The 19,118-nt window shown below is 43.8% G+C and overlaps 1 protein-coding gene across 6 annotated transcripts in view; it reads left to right on the top strand.

The window, feature by feature from the left end:
• The window catches only part of CCDC127 (coiled-coil domain containing 127), a 56,866-nt gene that overhangs the window by 26,034 nt on the left and 11,714 nt on the right, over positions 1-19,118 (top strand). For 3 of the 6 annotated variants that reach the window (XM_073678456.1, XM_073678452.1, XM_073678454.1), the window contains exon 2: positions 16,105-16,162. The exons of 1 other annotated variant lie outside the window; for it this stretch is intronic. The gene's annotated coding sequence lies outside the window, so the exon portion shown is untranslated. Of the gene's footprint in view, positions 1-10,203; positions 10,281-16,104; positions 16,163-19,118 lie in introns of all 6 variants that reach the window. 2 more of the 6 variants (XM_073678457.1, XM_073678455.1) reach the window with 1 other exon arrangement.

Genomic DNA, 19,118 nt, shown 5'->3' on the forward strand with positions numbered 1-19,118 from the left:
ATGTAAGGCTGCCACCTGGTCTTCTCCCTCCACCTTCTATAGGCATTATAGATTGGATTTGGGTGTCTCTTCTGATCTCACCTTTGGGAGAAGGGTGCTTCAAGCTGTGGTCCCTCCCTAGTCTCCTTTCGTCTCTGTAATTCTCTCGTGGTGCTGTCATGGGAGTACGAATAAAGCCTTAGTTACTTACCGGTAACGGGATTTTTCGGAGCCCATGACAGCACCCTTATATTCCCTCCCTACACTGGTGTTTTCACACTCCCGTAGAATTAATTTCCTTTTTTGCACCCTTAGGGGAAGTTAGTTAAAGTAATTGACTTAAAATGAATTTGTTTTGTTGTAATTAACCTTGGCGGTCCTCTCATGCTCTGTTAACTAAACTGAGACGGGAGAGAGGTGCCGCCCTTTTTAACCTGTAGGTTTCCTGTCCTTGATGGGCAGATCCTCTCTCTCGTGGTGCTGTCATGGGCTCCGAAAAATTCCGTTACCGGTTAGTAGCTAAGGCCTTCACGTGCATTTCCGCATGCGGGTTGTCAAGCGCTTTCCAAGCGATTTTAGCATCACTTGGAAAGTGCTTGACAACTTTGTCAGACTATATAAATCCATGCAAACGGCATAGATTTATATAGTGTGACCGAAAGAATGGTAAAAAATAAATATTATACTTTATTCGTACTCCCATGACAGCACCACGAGAGAGAGGATCCGCCCATCATGGACAGGAAACCTACAGGTTAAAAAGGGCGGCACCTCTTTCCCGCCTCAGTTTAGGTTTCCTGTCCATGATGGGAGACCTATCAGGTTCCTGCAGGAGGAATATTGAAGTGGTCTCTTGCCCAGAATGATAGACAGGGTACCTGGAGCGATGAGGCTCCTCCCCTGGTCGTTCCTCTTCTTCCTGGAGACGCCACGGCAGGGCTCATTGGGGCACCTCCGTGCGCGTTGCGGCCAGCTTGACATTCCCTCACTGGAGCTGGATGGTCCCCTGTATGTGTGGATGGAGACGGGTAAGACTTTCTCCCCCAAAAGCCCCCCCCCCCCGCGCTCCTACCAAAGAGCGCGGCCGCGCCATTGGAGAACGTACAGGCTCGGCGGTGCGCGGGCCTCCACCGGAAGTGGACGCAGTTCGCGCACGGCCAGGAAGTGCGGGCCGCATGCAAGCGGTGGGGACGCCGGAACAGTATGGGCGTCCCCGAACGGATGAGCTTCCCGCGGGTGTTCTGCCCAGCCTGGGCGAGGGGGGGGGTAGTGGGTAGGAGGAAAAAGAGGCCCCCCCACTGTGTGGGGAGCCCTCACAACAGGCGGTACAACGTCGTTCCCGAACCGGGTCCAGCCGTTCTACTAAGAAGTTTACCGCTAAGAGCAGGAAGGAAGGTCCTGTCATTCGGCGTGATCCTCCGCCGGTTAAGAAGGATTCCTCTGCTTCTACGGTACCGCATATGGGGTAAGTGGACTCTCCGTGAAAGTTCTACTTATTGCTCCTCTCTTTTTCTTCTCTGTCTATGGAATTTTTTTCAGAGCAAGAAATGTGCGTTTAAATCTAGGCATAAAGAATGTGCCCTATGTAGCAGCCCGCTCCCTGATGCATATACTAAAAAATTGTGCCAGCCTTGTATTGACAAGTTGATGGTGGAAGAGACCCCGGGATTTTCTTTAGGCCTTAAAACCTTAATTAAAGAAGAAGTAGGCAAGGCCTTGCGTGAGAATTCTGAGGTCAGGCATTCCCCTCAAGACCCTCGACCGGGCTCAGACTCCGACATCTCGGACATTTCTTCCTCTTCCATATCCTCCTCTGATAGCGAATCTGAGAGACAATGTTTCCCTTTAAATGAGGTAGATGCCTTAGTGAAAGCTGTCCGTTCTACTATGGGCATTGTGGACGCTAGACCAGAGAAGTCCCGGGAAGATGTTATGTTTGGAGGTTTAGGTCAAAGGAAAAAAAGATCCTTTCCCATGAACACAAAAATTAAGGATCTTATTGAAAGAGAGTGGCAGAAGCCGGACAGAAAGGGCAGCATCCCTCCCTCTTTCAAAAGGAGATATCCGTTTGACGATTCCACATGCTCCTCCTGGTCAAAGGCGCCAAGGCTTGATGTAGCCATTGCCAAAGCTTCAAAAAAGGCTTCCCTCCCCTTCGACGACATGGGAGCTTTAAGAGATCCCCTGGACAGACGAGCAGGTACCTTTTTAAAAGGTACCTGGGAGACCACTACAGGAGCCCTGAAACCAGCAGTGGCTGCCACCTGCACATCCAGGGCCCTGATGGTCTGGCTAGAACAGCTGGACAACCAATTGAAAGAAGGTGTCCCCAGGAAGGAAATCATTTCTTCTCTCCCCCTAGTCCAGGGTGCAGCGGCCTTTCTTGCTGACGCATCTGCGGACTCGGTCAGACTAGCAGCAAAATCATCAGCTCTTTCAAATGCTGCTCGGCGAGCCCTTTGGCTAAAATGCTGGCCGGGAGATGTACAAAGTCTAGACTCTGTACAATTCCTTGTGAGGGTGAATATCTTTTCGGCCAGACTATGGATGATCTGTTGGAAAAAGCAGGAGATCCTAAGAAGGGCTTTCCATCTGTACCTCTACCCTCTTTTAAAAGATCCTTTCGGAGAAAGAAGTTTGTCTGTAGGCGATTCGTTAGAGAACAGGAGAAATTCGAGGAAAAGGGTCGAAAAGGTAGAGGCCTACTCTTTGGTTCTTCTTCCAGAGATGAGCGGAAGCCAGGGGAACCACAATCCACCCAGGTGGGGTGGAGATTGTCATTGTTTTTTCCGTCTTGGGAACGTATCTCACATAGCTGTTGGATTTTGGGCCTAATTAGATTTGGTCTTAAATTTCAATTCCAAACCCTTCCTTACAGGAGATTTGTAATTGTTCCCTCTAGTTCCTCCCCAGAGCGGCAGGCTGCCCTCATATCGGAAATACAAGACCTAACAAAGAAAAACGTCATGATTGAGGTTCCGAAAACAGAAGAGGGAGACGGATTCTACTCCTCGCTCTTCTTGATTCCCAAGCCAGATGGGTGTTTCAGGACTATCATAAATTTAAAATCCTTAAATAGGTTTCTTAGAATAGACACCTTCAAAATGGAATCGTTAAAAACAATAATAAAATTGCTTTTTCCCCACTGTTTTATGGTTGTCCTGGATCTAAAAGAAGCTTACTACCATGTCCCCATTCATAAGGATTATCAAAAGTATTTAAGATTAGCCATCAAAATTAAAGGGGTGATAAAACACTACCAGTACACCGCCCTTCCCTTTGGATTAGCTATAGCCCCAAGAGTTTTTACTAAACTGGTGACGGAAGTGATGGCCCACATAAGAAAAAAATATATTTTAATAATCCCATACCTCGATGATTTTCTGATAGTGGGGGACTCCTTTGCACTATGCGAAGCCCACCTTCAGGTAACAATTTCTATCCTACAAAGACTAGGTTGGTTCCTAAATTTAGAAAAATCTAGATTGATTCCACAAAAAGCCCAACAGTTCCTGGGGGTCATTTTAGATTCAGACAAGCAGTTATGTCATTTATCAGATGAGAAAATTACGAAAATTCAGGGACTAGTGAAACACTGTATAGATAGTCCCTCCATGACACTGCGCAAAGCCATGTCCTTATTGGGGACCCTGACCTCAAGTTTTTCGGCAGTACGCTGGTCCCAATTTCATTCAAGGGCTCTAGACCGGGAGTTTACCTTGGGCCCTCGCTCCTTACAATCCCTTCGCTGGTGGTTAGTTTACACTAATCTTTCTAGGAGAGTCCCTTGGGAAAATAAACCTACGGCAGTTGTAACTACAGATGCAAGTGCTACAGGTTGGGGAGCTCATTTTGAAAACTGCTCAATTCAGGGAACCTGGTCAAAAAATGAAGTACGGTTTTCCTCAAATGTTAAGGAACTTTTGGCGGTTGATTATGCGCTCAATGGGTTCCTTGTATATTTACAGGGCCAGGATGTCCGTATATTCTCGGACAATCAAGTCTCAGTAGCTTATATAAATCACCAATGAGCATAGCAGACAGACTTCTTAAAAAAACAGAAGATCATTTTCTCTCTTTCTGCGGTGCATCTAAGGGGAAAAGAAAACATCAGGGCAGATTTTCTCAGCCGCAATTCCCTAAAGGAAGGAGAATGGTCCTTGAACCCTCGAGTATTCTCCAGGATCGTGGCAATGTGGGGTCTTCCAGCAGTGGACTTGTTTGCAACAAAGTCCAACTGGAAAGTGACAGCATTTTGTTCTCTAGACCCCAGAGAAAAGCCCCTGGCGGTGGATGCCCTCATGATACCCTGGGAGTTTCCTTTGGTGTACGCCTTTCCTCCTATGGTCCTACTTCCGTCAGTCCTAACAAAGATCAGGACAGACGAAGTCAGAGTGATCCTCATATGCCCCTTTTGGCCCAAGAAGCCATGTTTTTCTTGTCTCCGCAGGATGTCAATATCAGACCCCTGGATCCTTCCGGAAATCCCGGACCTTCTTACTCAGGGCCCAGTTTCCCATCCTCCAGCCCCAAATCTCCGTTTGACGGCATGGAATTTGAAAGGGCACTGTTAGCCAGCAAAGGGTTTTCCTCAAATTTGGTAAACACTCTCTTAAGTAGCAGAAAGCCCGTTACTACCCGCATCTATGCTAGAACTTGGAGAAAATTCCTATCTTTTACAGAATTCAAGCTGGAGGATGGGATCCCTATTGGGAAGATACTAGAGTTCCTACAACGGGGGCTAGAACAGGGTCTAACCACTAGTACCTTGAAGGTACAGGTGTCGGCTTTAGGGGCCTTATTTGCATCTGATATAGCAGCAAATTATTGGGTAGCACGGTTTATAAAGGCCTCTTTCAGATGTAGACCTATCATTAAATCCAAACCCTCTCCCTGGGATCTAAACCTAGTCTTAAATGCCTTAACTAATCCCCCCTTCGAACCTCTAGATTCAGCCACTCATAAAATTATATTTATTAAAACAGCCTTGTTAGTGGCCAGAAGACTAAGTGAGATACAGGCCTTTTCTATATCCCCTCCATTTACCCAAATTATGGATGATAGAATTGTATTAAAGCCTGATCCAGCTTTTCTCCCAAAAGTAGTCTCGCGGTTTCATAGAACTCAAGAGGTAAATCTTCCAACCTTTTGTTTCCCCCCTAAGAATCAGAAAGAGGAGAAACTACATACATTAGATGTTAGGAGGTGTGTGCTTAAATATTTGGAGGTTTCACACAAATTTAGGAAAGATAGTTCCCTATTTATATGCCATCAGGGGGCCAGAAAAGGTTGTAAAGCTTCAAAATCCACAATCGCAAGGTGGATTAGAGAGGCCATCTCCCTCGCTTACTCCTCGGGGGATAGGGAAGTACCGGAAGGGTTGAGAGCACACTCCACCAGAGCGGTAGCGACTTCCTGGGCCGAGAAGACGGGGGTTTCCATCGAGGACATATGTAAGGCTGCCACCTGGTCTTCTCCCTCCACCTTCTATAGGCATTATAGATTGGACTTGGGTGACTCTTGGGTCACTCTTCTGACCTCACCTTTGGGAGAAGGGTGCTTCAAGCTGTGGTCCCTCCCTAATCTCCTTTCGTCTCTGTAATTCTCTCGTGGTGCTGTCATGGGAGTACGAATAAAGCCTTAGTTCCTTACCGGTAACGGGATTTTTCGGAGCCCATGACAGCACCCTTATATTCCCTCCCTACACAGGTGGTGTTATTGCACTCCCGTAGAGTTGTTTTCTTTTTTGCACCTTCGGGGGAAGTTACTTAAAGTAATTGGCTTAAAATGAATTTGTGTTGTTGTTATTAGCCTTGGCGGTCCTCTCATGCTCTGTTAACTAAACTGAGGCGGGAGAGAGGTGCTGCCCTTTTTAACCTGTAGGTTTCCTGTCCATGATGGGCTGATCCTCTCTCTCGTGGTGCTGTCATGGGCTCCGAAAAATCCCGTTACCGGTAAGTAACTAAGGCTTTCCTTCTGGTGGCCCCCGGTGTCCTTATCCGATCCGTCCGGTGTCTCGCGGTGGTCTAAAAGGACCTTCCATGACGTCATTTAGTCATGTGACCATCATTTATATTTTTTATTTTATGCTTTTTATTTTTACAGGTACTATGGTACCCGGGTCTGGAGGAGAGTCTCCTCTTCTCCAAACCCGGGTATCATCCGCACATTGTACTGCATGATATCCGCATGTGCATATGTAGTGATGCGGATATTATGCGATTCAATGCAAGTCAATGGCGGCGAAAACGCAGCGATTTTGCAAAATAATTGGTAGTCCTGTGGATTTTTCCGCAATGATAATCCGCAGCATGTGCACAGCACATGCGGATTATCATTGGGGAACATGGCAGGCCTTCTACCAAGCGTTTCTGAAGCGGAATTGCCGCTGCGGAAACGCTTAAATGCATAGTGGGCACACAGCCTAACAGGTTTGGAGACTGACTGTGTTACGACCCGGCTGTGATTCCGGAGGATACCGTTTACCTTTTACTTTGTGAGTTTTTTGGAAAATAAAGACCTTTAAGTTGAACTTTACTGGGTCTATCTATCTCCTTAGATCTTTGATTAAGCCAAAAAAAGGGAGAAAAAGAAAATGACAGGTAACTGATTCGGATGAATCTGTATTATTAGAGGATAGGGAGGAATCTGACTCCTCTTCTGCCTCTGCCTCTTCCTCATCCTCCTCAGATAGTGATACTGGGGGGGGGGGGTAAACCATGGGTTCCAGCAGAAGACACTGACAAATTGGTTAAAGCCGCCAAAACCTCATTCCAGGACATCATGTTTGGAGGTCTTGATCAGAAGAAGAGGTGTACATTTCCCGTCAATGAAAAAATTTGGATGCTCAATGCTAGGGAATGGAGTAGACCTGAAAAGAAGGGGCAGCTACCAACATCATCAAAGAGGAGGTACCCTTTTGATAAAGAAGAAACAGCCAGGTGGGATAAACCCCCTGAAATTGATGTGGCTATATCTAAAAGATCCACCCTGCCTTTTGAGGTTCTGGGTACTCTTTAAGACCCTCTAGATAAATTTCTGTTTGTTTTTTTTTGTCTAAAACTGACATGGGAGTCCTCAGCAGAGGCATTAAAACCAGCAGTTGTGGCCACTTGCACAGCCAGATCAATGATTTGGTTGCTGGAATTAGAGGATAAGATAAAAGACAACATGCCTAGGGATACAATCCTAGCCAATCTCTCACTAAGAGTAACTGCAGACTTAACACTTTTGACAGGACAACCTCTTTATGGTGCAGGTTTCGGCCCTAGGGGCCTTGTATAAATAGGCGGGAGGTAGGTGAATCATTAGATTCATCAAGGCAAGTGACAGATCCAGACCAATACCTGCCTCAAGAATGCCTCCCTGGGATCTGAAGCTGGTCTGGGAAGCATTAACTAAGCCTCCCTTTGAGCCTTTAAAAGAATTAACAGTCAGGACTAGTGTTGAGCGAGTATGTTCTGTTAACCCTTTCGCCGAGTATGCTCGGGCCGAGCTCCTAGTATTTATAGCTGCTCGGTGATATGGTTGAATCGCTCCCGTGTGCATGATTTGCAACTGTTTGACATTTTTATTACATGTGAGCAATGTCTATTTCTTACACATTCCTCACATGTAATAAAACTGTCAAACAGTTGCAAATCATACAAACGGGAGCCGATTCAACCATAGCACCGAGCAGCTATAAATACTCTACACTCTCCTTGAAAACAATCAACTACTTACAAGCATTATCTTTAACCACCGATTTACACAGGTCACTGAAGATAGGCTGAATCTGGTCTTAACTCCTTTCCGACGTGCGCCGGAGACCGCACTTTTCCGGGCACATGATAGCTGATTTGTACAGCTGTCATGTGCCCCTAATTGCAATCCACCCACGGATGTTAACTAGTTAAATGTTGCTGTCAATCTCTGACAACGGCATTTAACTCACACAAACCGGATGCGCATCACTGGCTTCACCCATCAGCGATCCCCGTCGGGGGTCTGCAGGAGACTCCTGTGGTTGTCATTGCTGTGAGCGCCACTCAGAGGTCAGCGCTCATAGCAAGTGAGCAATTCTACAAACATCTGATCATCACTTGTGAGTAGTACAGGCAATCACATAATTGCAACTTCAATTGAGACTATTAAAGCATGCGAAAAGTTAAAATAAAAAAAATTAAAAATATAAAAAGTTTAAATCACCCCCCTTCTGCCCTATTAAAAATAAAACAATAAAAAAAATCACATATTTGGTATCGCCGCGTTCAGAATCGCCCTATCAATATAAAAAAAGAATTAATCCGATCGTAAACGGCATAATGAAAAAAATTCAAAATACCAGAATTATGTTTTTTAGGTCGCTATTTTGCTACGTTGCGATAAAATGCAATAATGGATGATCGAAACGTCGAATTAATAAAAATGTCAAACGGTTCCCCCTTTTTTTTTTTTTTTTTATTACAAACTTTGGATTTTTTTTTTGCCACTTAAATAAAAAAGAACCTATACATGTTTGGTATCTACGAGCTCGTAATGACCTGGAGAATCGCAATGGCCGGTCACTTTTAGCAATTAGTGAACATGGTAACAAAAAACAACTCTGGAATTGCACTTTTTTTGCAATTTCACCGCACTTGGAATTTTTTTCCCGTTTTCCAGTACACGATATGGTAAAGCCAATGGGGTTGTTCAAAAGTACAAATTGTCCCACAAAAAATAAACCCTCAAATGGCCATATTAACCAAAAAATAAAGTTATGGCTCTGGGAAGAAGGGGCTCAAAAAACGAAAATAGAAAATGGCCCTGTCATGAAGGGGTTAATGGAACGATCTCCCGAAAGTGGTCTCCAAATTCCATAGAACCCCGGAAATCGTTCTCCCCTCCTTTTTTTTTTTTTTTTTAACAAATCCTAAGAATTCAGATGAGCAGAGGCTTCACACCCTAGATGATAGACGGGTTTTGGTAGAATATTTGGCAGTAACCAAACAATGGAGGAAGAATGAAGATTTGTGTCCTTCCAGGAAGTTAGGAAGGGCCTCAAAGTAAGAAAGGATGCTATAGCTAGATGGATCAGGGACACCATTAGCTTAGTCTATTCTTCCAGTAATGTGTCCGTTCCAGAGAACTTGAGGGCTCATTCCACCAGGGCTGTGGCAACCTCCTGGGCTGAGAAGACAGAAGTGTCAGTGGACAAGATACGTAAGGCAGTGACATGGTTATCTCCTTCCACCTTCTATAATCATTACTGACTTGATCTGTCTTCCAAGCTGATCTATCCTTTGGGAGAAAGGTGTTATAAGCTGTGATCCCTCCCTAAGGTGTCTGTTCTATATAAATCTCTCAGGTGGTGCTGTCATGGGAGAAGGGGAAAAAATCTTAGTTACTTACAGGTAATGGGATTTTACAGAGCCCATGACAGCACCCTTATATTCCCTCCCTTTTTATCACTTGTTGGTGTGCACTACGTATGGGTGTATAGTTAAAAAAATGTTTTGGTTGGTGGTGGTTGTATTAATAACTGTCTGGAGGTCCTCTCATGCTCTGAAACCTAACTGACGCAGAGGAGAGGTACTGACCTTTTATTCAGTAGGTTTCCTGTCCTAGATGCGCGGATACCCTATGTCAGGTGGTGCGGTCATGGGCTCTGTAAAATCCCATTATCGGTAAGTAAGATTTTTCAGGGACGGAAGTCTCCTATTAGCAACCAATGGAAAAAACTAGTGAATGATACAATACCGTATGAAAATATAGTATATAGAAATAGGGATTGTCCCCAGAAATTCCAAAGGATATGGGAAAGATGGTGTGATTCGCCCTTAACACACTTGTCCCCTGGTGCCATGACCTCGCTAATCTCACTTTGAGTCCTGATATATGCCCTTTTGAGTGCAGGGGAAATGATATATATGGGCTGTAAGAGTGTACCTCTACTGCAACTATAATTGATATATATACTGAATTCTGATAGGAATTGGCCTGTTTAGTAAAGAGTAGAGTGCTCCACAATGAAATTTATGTTTCAAACTATTTGTTTTTTTTTTCTTTAACTGTTTACTCTGATTGAGAACATGATGTAAACTGTATTGAACTGAGAATGGTTAATGTTTGGATTACCCTGACCTTATGACAGTATTTGTAACCGTTATCCTGTGGAATCTTTCAATAAAGAATTTAAAAAAGTAAGATTTTTCATCACCATTATGATAACTTGATTATTGTATTTCCTGTTCACTCTAGGAGTTCTGAGATGAGTGCTGGCATTCCTTCCCAGTGCCTTCTTCCTCTGATCTCTTGAGGAGGAGCTTCACTACTGAGTATGTAGATATAGTGCAGCACAGATTCATCTCAACTAAAAGCCTAAATCCTTAGATCAGGAATAAAACAGAAATTTATAGGACATTTCCTAACTTGTGATGAGCGAGTGTGCTCGCCACTGCGCGTTACTCTATCGCGTATCACTAGGTGCTCGAGCGTCATGCTAGCGGCCCCGCATGTTTTGCAGCTGTTAGGCTGCGTGCCCACGATCAGTAATACTAGTGTTCTGAACGCAGCGTATTTTCGCTGCGTCCAAAGCGCTGGGTTGTACAGTACAAGCTAAGTAGATAGGATTAATAGAAATCCCATGCCCATTGTGCTTCTTTTTTAAGCTACGTAAACTCGAATGCGGTGCAGATTTTCGCGCCTCAGCATGTCAATTTTTCTTGCGGGAACGGACAATCTTCTGTGTGGAATTTCCCCATGGACTTACATTAGAAGCAAATGTAAGGCTGCATGCCCACTATGTGTTTTTCAAGCACTTTTGCGTGGGACTTCAGCAGCGAAAACACTTAAACGCTTGGTAATACGTGCCCCATGGTCCCCAATGATCCGCATGACAAGTCACGCGACTAAATATAGATATATATAGGTAGATAGATATATGTGTACAGACCAAAAGTTTGGACACACCTCATTTAAAGATTTTTCTGTATTTCATGACTATGAAAATTGTACATTCACACTGAAGGCATCAAAACTATGAATTAACACATGTGGAATTATATACTTAACAAAAGTGTGAAACAACTGAAAATATGTCTTATATTCTAGGTTCTTCAAAGTAGCCACCTTTTTGCTTTGACTGCTTTGCACACTCTTGGCATTCTCTTGATGAGCTTCAAGAGGTAGTCATCGGAAATGGTCTTCCAACAATCTTGAAGGAGTTCCCAGAGATGCTTGGCACTTGTTGGCCCTTTTGCCTTCACTCTACTGTCCAGCTCACCCCAAACCATCTCGATTGGGTTCAGGTCTGGTGACTGTGGAGGCCAGGTCATCTGGCGTAGCACCCCATCACTCTCCTTCTTGGTCAAATAGCCCTTACACAGCCTGGAGGTATGTTTGGGGTCATTGTCCTGTTGAAAAATAAATGATGGTCCAACTAAACGCAAACCGGATGGAATAGCATGCTGCTGCAAGATGCTGTGGTAGCCATGCTGGTTCAGTATGCCTTCAATTTTGAATAAATCCCCAACAGTGTCACCAGCAAAGCACCCCCACACCATCACACCTCCTCCTCCATGCTTCACGGTGGGAACCAGGCATGTTGAGTCCATCCGTTCACCTTTTCTGCGTCGCACAAAGACACGGTTGTTGGAACCAAAGATCTCAAATTTGGACTCATCAGACCAAAGCACAGATTTCCACTGGTCTAATGTCCATTCCTTGTGTTTTTTAGCCCAAACAAGTCTCTTCTGCTTGTTGCCTGTCCTTAGCAGTGGTTTCCTAGCAGCTATTTTACCATGAAGGCCTGCTGCACAAAGCCTCCTCTTAACAGTTGTTGAAGAGATGTATCTGCTGCTAGAACTCTGTGTGGCATTGACCTGGTCTTCCTTTCTTGGGGCGGTCCTCATGTGAGCCAATTTCTTTGTAGCGCTTGATGGTTTTTGCAACTGCACTTGGGGACACTTTCAAAGCTTTCCCAATTTTTCGGACTGACTGACCTTCATTTCTTAAAGTAATGATGGCCACTTGTTTTTCTTTACTTAGCTGCTTTTTTCTTGCCATAATACAAATTCTAACAGTCTATTCAGTAGGACTATCAGCTGTGTATCCACCAGACTAATGCACAACACAACTGATGGTCCCAACCACATTTATAAGACAAGAAATCCCACTTCTTAAACCTGACAGGTTTGTGAAGTGAAAACCATTTCCGGTGACTACCTCTTGAAGCTCATCAAGAGAATGCCAAGAGTGTGCAAAGCAGTCATCAAAGCAAAAGGTGGCTATTTTGAAGAACCTAGAATATAAGACATATTTTCAGTTGTTTCACACTTTTTTGTTAAGTATATAATTCCACATGTGTTAATTAATAGTTTTGATGCCTTCAGTGTGAGTGTACAATTTTCATAGTCATGAAAATACAGAAAAATCTTTAAATGAGGTGTCCAAACTTTTGGTCTGTACTGTATATATCTGTGGATAGATAGATTAGCCTATGAAGGCCTGGATTTGGAGTCACCCCCAAAATTAAAGTGGAAAAACACACTACAGGCTGATCCAACTTTGATGTAATGTCCTTAAAACAAGTTAAAATGAGGCTCAGTATTGTGTGTGGCCTCCACGTGCCTGTATGACCTCCCTACAACGCCTGGGCATGCTCCTGATGAGGTTGCGGATGAGCTTCTGTGGGATCTCCTCCCAGACCTGGACTAAAGCATCCGCCAACTCCTGGACAGTCTGTGGTGCAACGTGACGTTAGTGGATGGAGCGAGACATGATGTCCCAAATGTGATCAATAGGATTGAGGTCTGGGGAAAGGGCGGGCCAGTCCATAGCTTCAATGCCTTCATCTTGCAGGAACTGCTGACACACTCCAGCCACATGAGGTCTGGCATTGTTATGCATTAGGAGGAACCCAGGGCCAACCGCACCAGCATATGGTCTCACAAGGGATCTGAGGATCTCATCTCGGTACCTAATGGCAGTAATTGTGTGGGGTGGCATTTCTTTGGAGGGCGGCACATGGAGGGCTGTGCCGCCTCCAAAGAAATGCCACCCCACACAATTACTGACCCATTGCCAAACCGGTCACGCTGAAGTATGTTGCAGGCTGCAGATCGCTCTCTACGGCATCTCCAGACTCTGTCACATGTGCTCAGTGTGAACCTGCTTTCATCTGTGAAGAGCACAGGGCGCCAGTGGCGACTTTGCCAATCGTGGTGTTCTGTGGCAAATGCAAAGCGTCCTGCACGGTGTTGGGCTGCGAGCACAACCCCCATCTGTGGACATCGGGCCCTCATACCACACTCATGGAGTCGGTTTCAAACCGTTTGTGCAGACATATGCACATTTGTGGCCTGCTGGAGGTCATTTTGCAGGGCTCTGGCAGTGCTCCTCCTGTTCCTCCTTGCACAAAGACGGAGGTAGCGGTCCTGCTGCAGGGTTGTTGCCCTCCTACGGCCCCCTCCACGTCTCCTGGTAACGCCTCCAGCCTCTGGAGAGTGCGCTGACAGACACAGCAAACCTTCTTGCCACATCAGCCAGAAAGCATTGGTACTGAGATGTGGTCTGTTGTCCCCATCTGCAGAACCACTCCTATATTGAGGGTGTCTTGATAATTGTCAATAATTTCCATGTATTGTCTATTCCATTTGCACAACAGCATGTGAAATTGATTGTCAATCAGTGTTGCTTCCTAAGTGGACAGTTTGATTTCACAGAAGTTTGATTTAGGTTAAGTGCCCACGTAGCGTTTTTGTATCGTTTTTACGGCTGCGAAAACGCTTGTAAAACAGTCTGCCATGCAAAGCAATGTGAATTCGGATGTGCTGTACACATGATGCGCTAATTAGCGTGCCGAATTCGCATTGTGTTGAAAGCGCAGCATGACCATTTCTACCGCGATTACGCTGCAAATTCGCGGCCATTGAGGAACATTGAAACGCAGCAAACCCACAGGTATATGTGGATTTGCTGCGTTTCAATTAAATTCAATGGCCCCGAATTTGCAGCGTAATTGCGGTGCTTGTGGTACCCGGGATGAAGAGGAGACTACAACTCCTCTTCATCCCGGCTACCATGTGGTGAAAAAAAGAAATAGTTAAAAATAAAAAAAAACACCTATATATTCACCTCTCCGGCGGCTCCCAGTCTGCTCCCGGTGACGTCATTTAGTCAGCTGATTGTCACGCGACCGCTGACGTCAGCGGTCAGGTGATGGGCGCGTGACCATCAGCTGACTAAATGATGTCACCGCAAGTCCTGACAGTACACTGCGGGACGACGAAGAGAGGACGCCGCCGGGAGCAGACTGGGGGCCGCCGGAGAGGTGAATATACAGGTTTTTTTTTTTTTTTTTTTTAACGTTTTAATTCTCTTATAATTTTTTTTTGTTTTTTTTATATATACTATAGATGCTGCATTAAAATCATCATTTGTTCACACATTATAAATCCATGCCAACTTGTCAAGCACTTTTCCAAGTGATGCTCAAAATCGCTTGGAAAACTGCTTGAAAAAACGCATGCGAAAACGCTTCTCTCTACCTAACTTGTCTGCATGAAGGTGGCTGTGTCCACTGAAACGCTTTGTGTGTGTATTAATAAATCAGTCCTTTTAATATTTTTGCCCTGTTATTGGCGCTCTGGTACCGCTATTCATATTCACTGATTAACTTGTCTGCAGAGGCTGACAGCATCCCTATGCTGTGCAAGCGATCAGCCTGTAAAAAATGAAAGTCCCATAGTGGGACAAAGTGTAAAAGTAAAAAAGAAAAATGTAAGAAAGTGAAAGAAAAAATAATCGCTGGTTAACTTTTTAACCCTTATAACTTCCTAACAAAAAAAAAAAATTTGGTTACAAAATTGTTCTGATGTAAAGTAGACATAAGGGAAATGTTATTTATTAACTATTTTGTGTGATAGATCTCTCTGATTTAAGGAAATGAAAATTCAAATTTTGAAAATTGCGACATTTTCGCCAAATTTCTGTTTTGTTTTTTTTCCACCAAGTAACGCATGTCATATCGAAAAAATGTTACCACTATTATGAAGTACAATATGTCATGAAAAGACAGCCTCGGAATCAGCAGAATCCGTTGAAGCGTTCCAGAGTTATTACCCCATAAAGTGACAGTGGTCAGAATTGTAAAAATTGGCCTGGTCATTAACGTGCGAACAACCTTCAAGGGTAAAGGGGTTAAAGAAGCCTTCCACTAACTTTTTTTTATTGATTAAATGTGTATATGCATGTAATGTAGAGTGTGTAAATAGATTCACTGCACCCCCAGGGATTTTGCCCTTCTGCTCCTTCTGAATGACGTCATCGCAAATTTTATGCTCTATGCGTGAGCCGGAAGTCTCTTAGGGCGCGCACTCATCTGCGTAAATAAAATCACTCCGATGTTCTTGAAAAGTAGGATGAGTGTCAGGCAAGTACACTACTATTATTCTACAATCATTTATAAGACCATTTAGTGTTCTATGCTGCCAAATGGTAATAGATCTGTAAAAATCAGACTGCATACGGATGGTCCTTGTGATGTCCGTATTTTTTTTTTTCTTGCTCCCATTGACTTGCATCGTCTGATGTACATGGCCACACGCAGCATGCTGCAACTTTTTTTTTTTTTTTTTTCATCCAGATTCCAGCAGAGAAAAAAATCTCATATGAACACTGAATCCGTGAATAACATCAGGCAGAGTGCAATCTTGTTTTTTTTTTTTATCAGATTGCACTTGTCCAATTTATACGCTGATGAGTGTAAGCACTTACAGTGAGAGCCTATGGAGCCTCATTTTGACGCTCCATAGGTTTACATTGTAGTAGTCACTTCCATGTCACGTAGAACAGAGTGACACGGAGGAGTCTGCAGAACAGTGAGATCACTCAGTAGAGCAGAAGACAGTCGCTGTACACTGAAGAGAGCAGTGGTAGGTGAGTATATTAATACACCCACACTACATTACATACACACGTTTTAAACAAAAAAAAGTTAGTGGGAGGTTTCTTTAAAACTAAACACTAGTTTGGAATGAGGTTGATGGCTGGGAGCACCTTGAAAACTTCTCAAAGCCACCACGTGGCCTTTCTAGGTATACACCTAATATGGGGTATGTATTTGCTTTCATTTCTTTACGTTAACTTTTCTTTCTACAGAAATGTCAGATGAAGTTGCTTGATCGGACTTTTACTACAGAAATTCCCAGGCTTTTTGGTAAGAAAGATGCAGCATGTTTTTCTGTTAAAATGAAAAGCAATGGGCTTATGGTGTAACTGTGCTTTGAAGTAACTTTTCAGAATACGGTGTCCTGTTTGTATTTGAGCAATAGCACCATTTCTGGCCATTATGTGACTTCTATCCTGCATTTTCACCAATTTTCCCTTTTGCATGCTCTGCCCCTTTATCTGCAGGTTAATAGCATTTGGGGCAATGACCGGTTCCCTATAATACCTTAATGATCACCAATACGTATTAAAACGGCGGCCGCTAAGGGGCCTTATTCCCTCATCGCCGTTTTAAAGCCGCACTTGGGAAGAAGTGTATAGCACCCTCCCAAAGTCTAAAAATCTCCGTGGCCTCGGCGACCCCTGGAGAGCCCAATCAAGGACAGATTTTCCGGTCCACGATCACGTGATTGCCATTCTTCAATAAATAACGGTGATCACGTAAAAAAAAGTGTGCCCGCTATTAAAATAATTTCTCTCTTCTGACATGGTATAGAGTTGTGCTCAAAAGTTTACATACCCCGGCAGAGTTTTTCCTTTCTTGGCCATGTTTCAGAGAATATGAATGATAACAAAAAAACTTTTTCTCCACTCATGGTTATTGATTGGGTGAAGCCATTTATTGTCAAACTACTGTGTTTTCTCTTTTTAAATCTTAATGACAACCAAAAACATCCTAATGACCTTGATCAAAAGTTCACATACCCCAGTTCTTAATACCGTGTATTGCCCCCTCTAACATCAATGACAGCTTGAAGTCTTTTGTGGTAGTTGTGGATAATAGATTAATAATAATAATAGTTTTTATTTTTATTGCGCCAACATATTCCGCAGCACTTTACAAATTTTAGGAAGGGACATATACAGACAATACAGAATAGGCATATCTCATATCGAAAGGAGTGAGGGCCCTGCTCGCAAGCTTACAGTCTGAGGAAATGGGGGAGACACAAAAGGTAAAAAGTACATATATTGTATAATGCAGCCTTGATATACTAAATAGGATAAATAATACATGGACTGGTCGCCAGCCAGTATGTGTACAGTCCTGACAGAGGCTATTAAGTGCATGGTTGGTATGAACCTGAAGTTGAAGAAGATTTTAATATGGGGGAAAACTGGGACGAACAGAGTGTTTTTAGGCGATACTCCAGTCTAAAGAAATGTGTTTTTAGGGTTCGCTTGAAACTGTGGGTATTGGGAATTAATCGAACTGTCCTGGGTAGTGCATTCCAAAGAATTGGCGCAGCTCGCGAGAAATCTTGGAGACGGGAGTGGGAAGTTCGGATTATGGAGGATGAGGTTCTTTAATTTCTCAGATGGTAAAGCTGCCCATTCTTCTTGGCAAACAGCCTCCAGTTCCTGTAAATTCCTGGGCTGTCTAGCATGAACTGCGCACTTGAGATCTTCCCAGAGTGGCTCAATGATATTGAGGTCAGGAGTATGAGATGGCCACTCCAGAACCTTCACTTTGTTCTGCTGTAGCCAATGACAGGTTGACTTGGCCTTGTGTTTTGGATCATTGTCATGTTGGAACGTCCAAGTACGTCCCATGCGCAGCTTCCGGGCTGATGAGTGCAAATTTGCCTCCAGTATTTGCTGATAACGTGCTGCATTCATCTTTCCTTCAACTTTTACCAAGTTTCCTGTGCCTTTTGTAGCTCACACATCCCCAAAACATCAGCGATCCACCTCCTGTGCTTTACTGTAGGAATGGTTTTCCTTTCATCATAGGCCTTGTTGACCTCTCTCCAAATGTAACGTTTATGGTTGTGGCCAAAAAGTTAAATTTTGGTCTCATCACTCCAAATTACCTTGTACCAGAAGTTTTAAGGATTGTCTCTGTGCTGTTTGGCGTATTGTAGGCGAGATACTTTCTGGCATTTACGTAGTAATGGCTTTCTTATGGCTACTCGACCATGCATTTCATTTTTCTTCAAGTGCCTCCTTATTGTGCATCTTGAAACAGTCACACCGCTAGTTTTCAGAGAGTCCTGAATTTCAGCTGATGTTTGTGGGTTTTTCTTTGCATCCTGAACAATTTTCCTGGCTGTTGTGATCGAAATCTTTGGTCTACCTGACCGTGGTTTGGTTTTTACAGAGCCCCTGATTTTCCATTTGTTAATCACAGTTTGAACGCTGCTGACTGGCATTATCAATTTCTTGGGATATTTTTTTTTGTATCCCTTTCCTGTGTTCTACAGTTCTACTACTTTTTCCGTATATCCGTTGACAATTGTTTTGCTTTCCCCATAATTCACAATCCAGAAACGTCAGTGGCTGGATGAAAGATGCAAGAGTCTGTCTGTAGCCCAGAAACTCACTCAGCTTTTATGCACACATTGATTACAAGCAAACAGGTCACAGGTGGGGATGTTACTTTTAGTAGCCATTCAACCCCATTTGTGTCAAATTCTGTGCAAGTTATCAGGCCAAAATCACCAGGGTATGTGAACTTTGATCAGGGTCATTTGGATGTTTTTTGTTGTCATTAAGATTTAAAAAAGAGAAAACACAGTAGTTTGACAATAAATGGCTTCACCCAACCAATAACCATGAGTGGAGAAAATGTTTTTTTTTGTTATCATTCATATTCTCTGAAACAAGGCCAAGAAAGGAAAAATTCTGCCGGGGTATGTAAACTTTTGAGAACAACTGTACATGTCAGTAGAGAAAGAGATAATATCACCAACCCCCCGCTCCTTCCCTAGTACCTCTGCCACACCCGGGCCCTCCTGCCCTGTACCCCATCTTTCTGCCTCCTCTTCTGATCACAGAGTCTATCACAGTGATCAAAAGCAAATAATTAGTATGTCGTCTCTCCCTGTGTCATCACCTTAGTCAGATTAATTTTTATTTCTTTCATTCTTTGGCGTTGGCGTTGGGCTTGAGGTTGTTGGGTTGGTTTGGGGTTAGGGTTGGTTATTTTTCAAAAGTTTATTAAA

The sequence above is a fragment of the Phyllobates terribilis genome, unplaced genomic scaffold, assembly GCF_046119375.1.
Source record: "Phyllobates terribilis strain yellow unplaced genomic scaffold, ASM4611937v1 Scaffold_4__5_contigs__length_816908805, whole genome shotgun sequence".
Taxonomy (NCBI): domain Eukaryota; kingdom Metazoa; phylum Chordata; class Amphibia; order Anura; family Dendrobatidae; genus Phyllobates; species Phyllobates terribilis.